Source organism: Elephantulus edwardii, unplaced genomic scaffold, assembly GCF_000299155.1.
Source record: "Elephantulus edwardii isolate Elephantulus edwardi_28Jun2011 unplaced genomic scaffold, EleEdw1.0 scaffold00018, whole genome shotgun sequence".
In the NCBI taxonomy this organism is placed as follows: Eukaryota; Metazoa; Chordata; class Mammalia; order Macroscelidea; family Macroscelididae; genus Elephantulus; species Elephantulus edwardii.
In genome coordinates, this window is record NW_006399768.1 from 23,329,033 (window position 1) to 23,341,047 (window position 12,015).

General features: G+C 44.2%; 1 protein-coding gene across 1 annotated transcript in view; it reads right to left on the reverse strand.

Annotated features, from left to right (window-relative positions):
• The window catches only part of IRF2 (interferon regulatory factor 2), a 156,087-nt gene extending 144,970 nt beyond the window's left edge, over positions 1 to 11,117 (reverse strand). The window contains exon 1 of the mRNA XM_006882233.1: positions 10,947 to 11,117. The gene's annotated coding sequence lies outside the window, so the exon portion shown is untranslated. The remainder of the gene's footprint in view (positions 1 to 10,946) is intronic.
• Between the last annotated feature and the right edge of the window lie 898 nt (positions 11,118 to 12,015).

Sequence of the window (12,015 nt, forward strand, 5' to 3'; positions counted from 1 at the left end):
ACCAGCAGCCAGGAAATCAAAAAACGTATTGCGATGGGAAAGTCTGCTGTTAGGGGCCTCTCTAAAGTACTCAAGAGCAACGGTGTCTCTCTGGAAACTAAGGTCCGCCTGATACAGGCCATAGTCTTTGCAATCACTTGTCATGCATCAGAGAGTTGGACAATCATTAGGGAGAATAGAAGGAGAATTGATGCCTTTGAGTTGTGGTGCTGGAGAAGAGAGATTCATCCTGGAGAGGGTTAAGCCAGGCTACTCCTTGGAGGCAAGGACTCTGGGGCTTCGTCTGACATACTTTGGACATGTTGTAAGGAGGGACAGGTTCTTGGAGAGGGACATCATGTTTGGGAGGGTGGAGGGACAGCGCAGGAGGGGAAGGCCCACTGTGAGGTGGATTGATTCAGTGACTGAGATAATTGGGATGGGAGTGTCAGAGACAGTGCAATTGGCACAGAATAGAGCAGGGTTTAGGACTGTTGTACATAGGGTTGCTATGAGTCGCAAACGACTCGAAGGCACATAACAACTGTCATGCAAATAATACCTAATCATATATTTCTTACAGACAGTTCTTTCCCTCATCTCTTTTAATGCAGAATTCATTATTTATTCCCTCTTTTCCTATTTTCCCCCCAACCCTCATGTCAGTCCTGTTTTATAACAGTAGTATTATGCAGTCCTCTGGAAGACATTATGCTGAGTGAAACAGCTCAGTCACAAAAGGACAAATACTGCATAACAAGAGCCAGTTTCCTTAAGCTAATCTCACTAGAGATCTCTGGTGGTGCAATAGTTTATTAAGCACTTGCCAATTAATAAGTTGGATCTTCAAACCTATCACATGGTTCTGTGGGAGAAAAATCTATATAATCTGTTACTATAAAGATTACAAGCTAAAAAATCCTATGGGGAAGTTCTACTTTATCATACAGTGAGTTGAAATAGACTCCATGGCACTTAACACACACAACAAAGTTACACTGTTCAGAGGTGAGGTCAAAGGGGACATTATAAATTGTCTCAGAGTATAGTAGCAACTGTGCCTGTATTAAATCTAGTATTAAAACGATGCATTAGATTTAGAAAATACAAAATTTTTTCAAAAGGGGGGAATACCATTACAATCTCACTATGCAAATGATTCCTTTTCTTCTTAAATCATGTTATACAATATATGCACTTAAAAATAGATATACTGTGGTGGTGGTGTGTCGTCTAATCAAAACCAACCCAATGCTGGCCCTCCAGCAGCTTTCAGAGGTGGTAAATCGCATGGGAAGAGGCTGTTCATCCTTCTCCGCAGAGCAACTGGTGGAGTTGAACTGCGCGCCTTTGTGACTGCAGATCAATTTCTTATCACTAGGCATCCAGAGTTAATAATTTAACATTTTCTTTCTACCCAATTTACAATAAAAACATTTTCCCATCATTAAATGATTTTAAATCATGCGTTTTATAAGCAAACAATACTCGTATACAGATGGACTATAATTCGTTAGAATGTGTCCCTATTGCTGCTTGCATATTTAGGTTGTTTCCAAGTCTTACATCCTTAAACATAAATCTTTGTTCCCAACACTGATTACTTCATTGAGTAGATTCCTAGAAGCTGGGTTAAGTAGGTCAGAGTGTTTAAAATTTTTAAGATTCTCAGTTTTATAACAGTACATGAAATTCCAGAAAGATCATTTCTATGTAAAATCCCAACTACAATAGACTACAGTCCTTAGTTTCAAAATCAATGACCTACAGTACCCAGCTTTCATAATTCAATCTTAACGTGTGCCAAGAAAACACAATCTTAATGTGAGTTAAGAAAGCACCAAACTGTCCCATTCTCTTTTCCTGATTCCATATTTACCTCCTGTTGCTGGTGCTGTGTGCTGTCAAATAGATTCTGACTCCCAGTGGAAATCGCAGTGGCCCAGTACAACAGGGCAGAACTGCTCCCAAGCGTCTCCTACACTGTAATCTTTATGGGAGTACATCTCTATCTACCAGAAGGGCCTGATGACTTCAAATGACTGACCTTTCAGTTCGCAGCCAAGTGGTTAACTCATTTGCCACCATCATTTCTTATTTATTTCTTTCCACATAACAAAAACAAAATTGAACCAACAAACACCACTGGGGCAAGGTAGTGGGGTAGCAAGGGGGCTGAAGAGATTTACGACAGTATTTCTAATACACAGCATTTACCAGCATTCTCTATCTTCTTCTAGAACCCTTATTGTCCTCCAAAGGAAATTCTGCATTAAGTTTGGGGCTTTGAATAATGCTGCTATAATCTGACAAGGACTTAATCTCTGATTTATGGTGATCCCTTGGACGTCTATTCTGATACCACCTCTTGAGGATCAAACCACAGTGATCTATAGTAGTTTTGTGACTGATCTTCAGAAATAAATCACCTGGTGTTTGTTACTATTCCATCTTATCTGGAAATTCTGTGAAAACCTGTTCAGTATCACAGCAGCATGTAAGGGCCACTGACAGACAATGGTGGCATGGGTCTCTTGTACTGAAGATGGACCTTACACCACTGAACCCCAGAGACTCAGAGTTAGGTACCAACCTACTGTTAGACTCAATAATAGGTATCAACTCTCTCATCTGCAAATGGCACCTTAACACTACAATCTACAGGGGACTTCAATTGTGTCCACGTTGTAAGTCTAACGCGAAAACTCTCTATTTACATGTAGTCTGTTGTGCCTAACAGTTTTCTCAAGACTTCTATCCTGAGTAAAAAAAAGGCCTTACCCCAAAGCAGTTCACGTTAGCTACTATTAGCGATACCTCAGCCTCCAATCTCTGAAACTTTCACTGGCATTTATGCCAAAGCAGAAAACCTCCTTGCCTGATTATGTCTTCTCTCTCTCCCAATCAAGAAGCCAAGAGGCATTATTCTACTCTCTACCTTATTCTCCTTTTCCAATATGTCATCCTCAGCATTCACCTTCCAACACTCCCAATTTCTATTCCACTCCAAACACACCTTAGTTAACCTTAGTTCTTAACAACAGATAGACACTAGCACCCTAACTAGGTATTAGAACACTCTAGTCTTGAATCTGCAATTTTTTTCCCCATTTTCTTCAATAAATCTAGACTAAGACAAACAGCAACAATTGGGACGGGGATGGGAACACACTTGTCAAAAATAACGCATTAAGTATTGCTTGAAATAAAGAAATTTGAATGTAGTTTCTTTTCATTCACAATGTCAGCCACTTGTAATTAGAAAGTCAACAGGATGCTGAGCTCATACATTCCAGCCAGTGTATTTTATTTAAAAGAACTTCTTTATATATTCCAAAAACCTGACATTCATAAGTGTGATAAGAACAAATTAAATTGTTTAAAAAGTTCATCTAATCTTTGATCACATTATGTACTCAAAGATCAATGCTGTTACACAGATAAGCAACAGACTGCCAAGTACTCCCAAAAAGTTACTTACAAAAATCATGAGGCAAACAGTTCACTCTCAAAGATGTTTAATGAAAACTGGACAGGCATTTATCACACAAAATTGCAAACTAAGATATTTTGTTTAGCTAAATTACTCTTACTGCATCTGAAATTTGTAATTACTTGCTATGCTTTCAGAGAGCTGGACAATGACTAAGGAAGACAGAAGAAGAATTGATGCCTTTGAGTTGTGGTGCTGGAAAAAAGTCTTGGACCATCAAGAAAACAAATAGGTCTATCTTGGAGAGGGTGAAACTAAGTTTCTCCTTGGAGGCTAGTATTTGAAGCTCCATCTCACACACTTTGGGTAAGTGGCCAGGAGGGACCAGTCCTTGGAAAAGAACAACATGTGTGGAAGGATGGAGGGACAGTACAGGAGAGGAAGACCCAGAATCAGGTGACTGCCTTAGTGACTGGAGAAATGAGATTACATCTGTCCAAGAGGATGAGATTGGCTCAGGATAGGGAAGGGTTCAGAGTTATTACAGTAGGGTCGCTATGAGTCAAAGGCAACCTGAGGGCACACACAACAACAAATCAGTCTCGTCCTTGATATAAAAATGTTTAGAATCCATCACCAGAGAGCATCACACAAGCCTTCTGCTTGTCAAGATGGGGACTACAAAGCACACACATGGCACATAACACAGAGATGCTCTTTGTTTGCTTAGGAGAGCTGATTATGAAACTGGAAAAAAAGGAAGGTAAGCCAAAGTAATAACAAACAAATAGAAAAGTAGTTCAAACTCTCTGTTGCCTTCCTGGGTGAGACATGCCCACAGTAAGTTCTCCCTGCTTCTATAAGTGGAAAATTCAAAGTAACATAACCATCAAACTAAAGCCAACTTTGCATGACAAGTAAGATTAATGTGGGCAAAGCCAACAGGGAAATGCCACAGATCCCAATCCAAACCTCCACCAGCTGTCCTTCCAGGGTTGGCCCTGGCAGAGATGCCTGAAGGGGTCCTGGTGGTGCAGTGGTTAAGCATTCAGATGCTAACTGAAGGGTCAGTGGTTTGGATCCCCCAAGAGCAGCTTCACAGGGGAAAGTTGGGATGTTCTGCTTATAGTCTTAAAACCATACAGGGAAGCTCTACTCTGTACTATGGGGTCACTATGAACACTGCAAACAGATGTGGAAGTCAGCTCCCAGTCTTGGAAACCCTACGGGACAGTTCTATTCTGTGTTATAGGATCTCTGTTAAGTCAGGGCCAACTTGGCAGCGACAGGTTTAACTTTGTGGTTAGAGACACCTGAAGGAGTGACAGTGGTGCAATAGTTAGGCACTAAGCTGCTGGCCAAAATGTTGGTGGTTCACAGCCACCAATGGCTCTTTAGGAGAAAATGCCGGGCTCCCATAAAAACTACAATTAGGAAAATCTATGTAGTTCTATTCAGTACACCTTCAGTTCTAATACTATACGGTCACCTTTTAGTTGAAATAGACTCCATGACATACAACATACAACAACAGAGACTCTTGATTCAGTGGTTCTCCCCCAAGGCTCTGCTCCACATACCCGATGGGTCTGACTTTAGGGAATGACAGAAGCTCACTAGACAGGGGTTCTAAGGAGGAGGGCCTTATAGAAGCAAGGGTCTACACAGTATCAAACCTGAGGGCTCCTGTGTCTCATCCTCTTGGAGACAACAGAATCAACCAACACATTTTCCAGATGTGCAAACTAAGATCTAGCAGACTGTGATCAAAGAGTTCACAGAAGATTTAAGAGTCAACTCCCAATCTCTGGATTGTGGGTTTCCGCACCTTCCTCTACATAAAACCTTGTGGATAGCCAGCTGTCAATAAATATTTAACAAACATGGAATGAACTAATGGCACAATGTTCATCTTCGTTTCACAAAACCATGACAAGAGTACTTTAATGGTTCATATCTTGGGTTCCTTTGACCCCTGGCAGAACTCAAATTTACCAGTAGAGCTAGAAGTGTCCTCTGCTGGTTTCAGTAGCTCAAAAAGTCCAACAAGATTTTGAGTTTACCTGAAAAAGAGCTGCGCTGGCTATTTAAAACACCACTTTTTTTCATCTCAGCCTGGAAGTGAACACCTAGATTTGATAATAATGACTGAGATCAGTCCTAAGTTCTGTTTAGAAATCCTATCTATTATAAATCTCACCTTTAATAGAGTTAGGATTTCTAGTCAAAAAGGACACTCTGATAGCTTACTGGTAAGGACCTGCACTGCCAATCCAAAGGCACATGGTTTAAATCCACCAGCAGCTTCACCGGAAAAAGATGGGCAATCTCTCTTCTTGTGATTTACTGCTTCTGAAAACCTAGTGGAGGGTTAGCTAGGAGTCAGTTGCAACTAGACAACAACAACAAAATCTGTCATAAAAAAAATGAGCACATGAATTCTTGCTAAATAAGTGCAATTTGCTTCAAAACAATAAAAAAATAAACACGTTTGAAAGAGCAAAATCATTCTGAAGGGCTCCTTCAAGGTTAAAAGTCAGAAGATTTTAAATGTATTGGGTATTTGTATCCTGAAGGGCCCAAGCCAGGCCTTCAAGACTAAGTGTTAGAGAAGGGTCTTAATTTAGTGGCTACAGAATTCTGTGGGTATTTTAGATTAAGATTGGCTTCAGGCTTACATTTGAACTCTATATACCACTTACCTCCTCGGTACGTAAATTAGTCAATCTCTGTTAAAAAACCTGACGTTTATTCAAATCAAACCTCATGCCCGTTCCTGTCACTCCCACAACCAGGCCACTGCACGGCCCATCTCAGGTAGACCTTATGGACAAATTACTGTTCAAACTCAGGTCAAACGTGGGCACTTTCCCCTGTGTGGGAAGGTATGTTTCTTTTCACAAACTGAAGAAAAACTGACTTCTACTATTAAGAACTGACACTTCTCAGCACGTTAATTTTATAGAGTACTTTATGTGTTTTATATACATTATACATTTTTACCAAAATCTATGTTTATTGCATCATTATTTTCACATGTATAATTCTGAGCACACAGTAAGTATTCAATAAATGCCAGGTTAATCAAGTCTTTTTAAAGAAGTTATAGCATATAACATAACAACATAGCATAGCATTGAAGTTAACTGAGACAGGTTTGTAATTACAGATAATGGAAGGTTTGAAAGCAATGGTGGAGAAAATTCAGAATAAAGCACAATGAGGCATGTGGCATTTTGTTGAGGACAGAAGGAGAATTGATGATGCCTTTGAGCTGTGGTGCTGGAGAAGAGTATTGAATGTACCACGGACTACCAAGAAAACAAACAGATTCATCTTGGAGAGGGCTAAACCAGGCTGCTCCTTGGAGACAAAGATTCTGAGGCTTCATCTAACATACTTTGGACATGTTGTAAGGAGGGACAGGTCCTTGGAGAGGGACATCATGCTTGGGAGGGTGGAGGGACAGCGCAGGAGAGGAAGACCCTCTATGAGATGGACTGACTCGGTGACTGGGGTAATCGGGATGGGTGTGTCAGAGGCAGTGCGATTGGCACAGGATAGAGCAAGGTTTAGGGCTGTTGTACATAGCGTCGCTATGAGTCGCAAGCGACTCGACGGCACGTGGCAACAACAACAACATAGCATAGCACAGAAGTTAACTGAGACAGGTTTGTAATTACAGATAATGGAGAGTCTGAAAGCAATGGTGAAGAAAATTCAGAATAAAGCACAATGAGGCATGTGGCATTGTTATTTTTTTGTTTTTGGGTTTGTTTTTTGGGTTGGGGTTTTTTTTCCTGATATAAAGAAAGAAAACACACTGATCCAATCATCGTTCTTCCCATCTCATTTTATCTCCCTAGAGACTGCCTAAATTCTTTCTCAAAGGAAAACCTCACTGAAATTATTATTACGTGTTATTGTTAAATACTTCCTTCACATGAGACATAAAAGTCATTCCATAACTTTAGTTCCTTATCATTATTTACATACTTGCAGAAAATGTACAATCTCTCAGTGCTGGAAATTCTCTAAGAAAAAGTCAGTGCTTAATCCATTGTCATGATCTCCTGACTTTTGATGTTAACAGTTGTTGTTGTTGTTGTTAAGTGCCATCAAGTCCCAGGAGACTCACAGTGACCCGATGAAGGATGAAGGAGAGTCCTCAACGCTTGGGTGCCTTTCATCCTCTCTCCAGGTTCATAGAAGGCAAGCTATTATGGAAGTTGGTTGCCACTCCTCCTTCCACGCTTGTTTTAATCTGGGAGCTCCACCCCACTCTCTGTCCGCATTGGGTAGCCAATCATTAACGCATTTGACACACCGGTGTCACGGTGTTCAGCCTCACAGCAACCAAAAGTGAACAACAGTAGTATGACATATATTTCTCAAGTTAATGCCTTACCCATGCATTACTTTACTGTAGCCTAGGTAACTTCCTTTCATACACAGTATCACATTTGTGTCCTAAAAGCAACACTTTGGAATATACAGTTAAATATTAGTATTACAACCTTACAGCACCCCAAAAAGCAATTTTTTTTGGTTGCAGCTATAAGGCAATTTCCCTAAAGGCTAAAGGGGTGGTCTTGCTTGTTCTCAGTGGACTCCACAAGTTTAACATCGGGTCTGGCATATAGTAAACGTTCTACAAATATTTACTTAATGAATAAGTCAATTCCCTTATCTGGTTTAAGCCCTTTTTAGTAGAAGGCAGATTAGGGAGCCATGACCCAGCACAGTGGTCTGTTCACTATCAAAAGGACATTATGTGAAAATGCTCTAAACAGAACAAAACCACAACAAACAAAAACAGAGGTTAACACTAAGAATAAGAATAAAAATCCTTGGTAAAATAAATTCCATGCACATCAAACGGTGAATATCTAAGGCTTCAAATGTTCCTAGCAAAGTTCTTCAGAAAACAGAGTTAAAAGAAAAGTAGGGCTATCATTCATGGAGCTGCCAATGTTTTATGGCAAACATTCATCGGTCATAATTTGCTCTCAATTTGACTGAAAATCCGTACTTTTGATAATGATGACGTATTTACAGATTAATGTCTGAAATATATGGGATTATCATTAGCCCCTGAAAGTCCAGTGGGGGGGAAGACAATGCAGTGAACATGGGTAAGTGTTCCATTTTTAGAAGCAACTTACACAAATCTAACAGACAAGAACTCTTGGATCTATAAGGCTAAAATCTAATTTACACAACAGGACAAGTTATAAATTATAATCATTCACTGATTACAGTGATATTCTGGACTTTGCCATTTCAATCAATAAATACTTCACATGACCCCTGACAGGTGCCAATTAAGTCCTAAATATTCTGTTAGTCACCCAAGAAAAGTTTTTCTAGGTATTTTTCATTTTCTATTTCCACCCTCTACTCCCCGCCCCCTCCAAAAGAAAGATGGGGCTTTGGGGAAATTAGATAATCCTGAGTCTGTGTGAGAGATGAAGTTGCACAGGGATCACTCTCGTCCTGTAAGGAAGCGTGTGTCTGTCTAACATCAGGGTCATCCACATTTCCTGCTCAACCTGTCATTAGACCCTTCTCTGCACCTGCCCTTAAGCACCAAAGTGAACGCTCCTTGGCTCTAAATGCATTCCCAGTCGGTCTGGAAACTAATAAATGACTGCATGCTGCAAAACAACCTTGGCGATTCCTGAAAATCTACAACAGGAAATGTGACTATTCTCCACCCTCTTTGGCCATTCATCAAAAGCACATCTAGTCACAGCAACAGGGAAGCCAGTGGCAGAAAGCAAGTGTCATGACCACTTGTCCTCATTTAGAAAGACTAGGGTATGTTCTAATTCCATAACCAAATGCAGAGAGTACACTGCATAAAGGAGGCTACACAGAAAGAAACAGTTAAATAAAATATCTTGCATTTCAAATACTGCGGCGGAGTTACAAACAGTGAAAACCATCCCGAGTATGTAAAAATCTCAACTGCTCGTTGCAGGAGCCCCATTTTCTGATTACAAAAGGTCCTGCCTGCCCCACTGACCCAGGCACTTCATCTTGCGCGTATCACTGTCCCCTGAGTACCCCTCCAGCTCAGAGTGTAAATGCACCGAGAACTGGAACCTAAGGGAGACCTCTGCATCCTTCGGTGGAGACTGAGTTAGCATCTCAAGACGCTGAACTTGGAGAAGCTTCTCTAGCCCCTCACGGGTGCTGGCTGCCGGGCTGTGCCACCGCGAGCGCACGGGCCGGCACTGCGATTGGCCGTGGCGTGCACTGCTTGGTGGGCGAGCCCCGCCGGCAAGGCGGAAAGGAAGTGGCGGCCGTGGCTTTGCACCTATCATGTTCAGCCGCTGGGCAAATGTCACCCAGTGCCCGGAGCCCGGCTGGAGGGAGCAGGGCGGACATTCACTGCCCACCCCTTTGCAGCCCGCGCCCAGGACCCCAAGGGGCCGGCAGCACCCACGCCTGTCCGCAGGGCGCCGCTCGGTCCCCGGGGCTCCCCGCCCCCACCTCGCCCGCTCCGTAGCCGAGGCGGGTCAGGCCCAGCGCGGGAGGCCGGCCCTGGGGCGCAAGGACCTGAGGCTCCCGGTGCTAGGCCGCGGCAGGGCAGATGACCCCTCGGGGTGGCGCACTCCCGGGACACGCCGCCCAAGCCCCTCGCGTGCTGGGACAAGTGTAGTGACAAAGCCCGAGGGCCAGGCCCGGCGCTGGCCGGCGGGAAGGAGGACGCAGCGTCCCTCCCGAGCGGCGGCGGCCCAGCCCCCAGGAAGCCGGGCGCGCTGGCCAGGCCCCGCTCCCAGCCCGCCCGCAGCCGGGTCAGGGCGCTGGCACCCAGCGCCCGTGTCCGCTGGCCGAGCCGTGCAGGCCGGTGAACCCTGGGGCTTCAGCCGGCCGGGCTCCCCACTAAGTTTCCTTTGGCCTTGGCGAAAGCAGCCTGTCCCACCAGGGGAGCGGACAGCCGGGCGCGCGGCGGGTTCCTGCTTCGTAACGCTAGAGGCTGCCCAGAGGGGCGCCACCGACGGGCACCAAGGACCTGCTCCCTTCCTTGGTGCTGGTGGTGGCGGCTGTAAACACACACGCACACACACACAATTTTGTTTTAAAAGGAGGCCAGACTCCAGCCGACTCAGACTCGCACACACAACATCTAGGGCGCAGAACCACACAGAACAGGTCTCAGTCCATGGAGCCACCTCTCCTCATCTGCAAATCCAAAAGTGAAATTAAACCTCCACCAACCTCCTCCTCCTCCTCCTCCCTCCCTCCCTGTCTACCTCCTCCTCCTCCTCCTCCTCACAGCCTCAGCACCCCAGTAGCAGCAGCAACAGCAGCAGAACCTGCTTCCCCTAAAATCAGATGATCCATACTTGCACCGACTGTTCCTCCAAAAATCAGTATTAATATTTATGAACCCCGGCATTTCCGTCTGCAAAACATCGTGTCAAACCATCAGGACATACTAACACACAAATCTCCTCCAGTCCTCATAAACATGCCCCCGAGCAAAACGCACAAGCAGTCACAACTATTATTTGAAAAATGTTACCTCTCAGTGTGCTTTTTCACGCTACCAATACAATTCCGCAAGGTTTAAGTGTTGCTAGGGTGTGTGAAATGGAAATGAAAGCCCGTCAGTTGAATAATCGCAGGAGCAAAACTAAAAGTTACTCCCCGGCTTGCCTGAGAACAGTCCAGATCGAAAGCAAAACAAGGAGAGGAAACTGCGAAGAGCCGAGGCTGGAAATCCCCCCACCCTCCGCCCTCCTCCAGCCTCCCTCCCTCCCTCCCGCACCCTCCCCCCTCGGCTCTCCTCCCTCCGCCCTTCCTCCCCAGTGTTTGTTTCAAGCTTGTGCAACCGGGAGGTGGAGGCGGAGGCAGGGCGCGAGCGGCCGGGCGGGGAGGTGCGGAAGTTCGCCGCTGCTGTTCATTGGCAGGCAGGCCGGCTTTCATCATTTCTCCGAAAAGTCAATTTCATTTTCACTTCCCCTTGTCGTGGCAGCAGTAGCAACAAGCGGCTGCTCTTGAAACTGTGGCTTATACACAGGGGCGCTCACACTCACTGCATAAACAGTCAAGCTGGAGGTCCGGGCATGGTGGGGTGCGAGCTTTGGACCAGGCCAAATGCTAGAGGCAGTAGCAGAGAAAAAGCAGGTACCCGACAGTTGGTGAGGGGGGAAGTGTCAGGAAGTACAGGTTTTTGTATCCAGTTAGTAGCGCGGGTGGAAAGGACTTTCAGGACTGCTTTTTTTGTTTCTTTCCCAAAGTAAATAAAAATGCAGGTTGTGAAAGGAGTAATAAGGACAACTAACAGGGATCTGGAAAGACGGGGGTAGGGGTGGGGAAGAATCAACGGCATTACCTAGATAGTGATTCAAGAATTAATTAATTTTATTCTCAACCGAATTTGGATTCTCTACAGTGTTTGAGGGTATAACCATGGCGCTCCTTTGGGGGTTAGGATGATAAATTAAGCCTTCCATGAGTAAATCAACAACCCGAAACAAAAAACTAAACCCACTGCTATTGCGTTTATGCCAACTCAGAGATGCTCCAAAACGGTGTAGCAGGACTTAATTACTGTGGGATAAGATCTTTTTTTCTTAAAGATGCCTGCG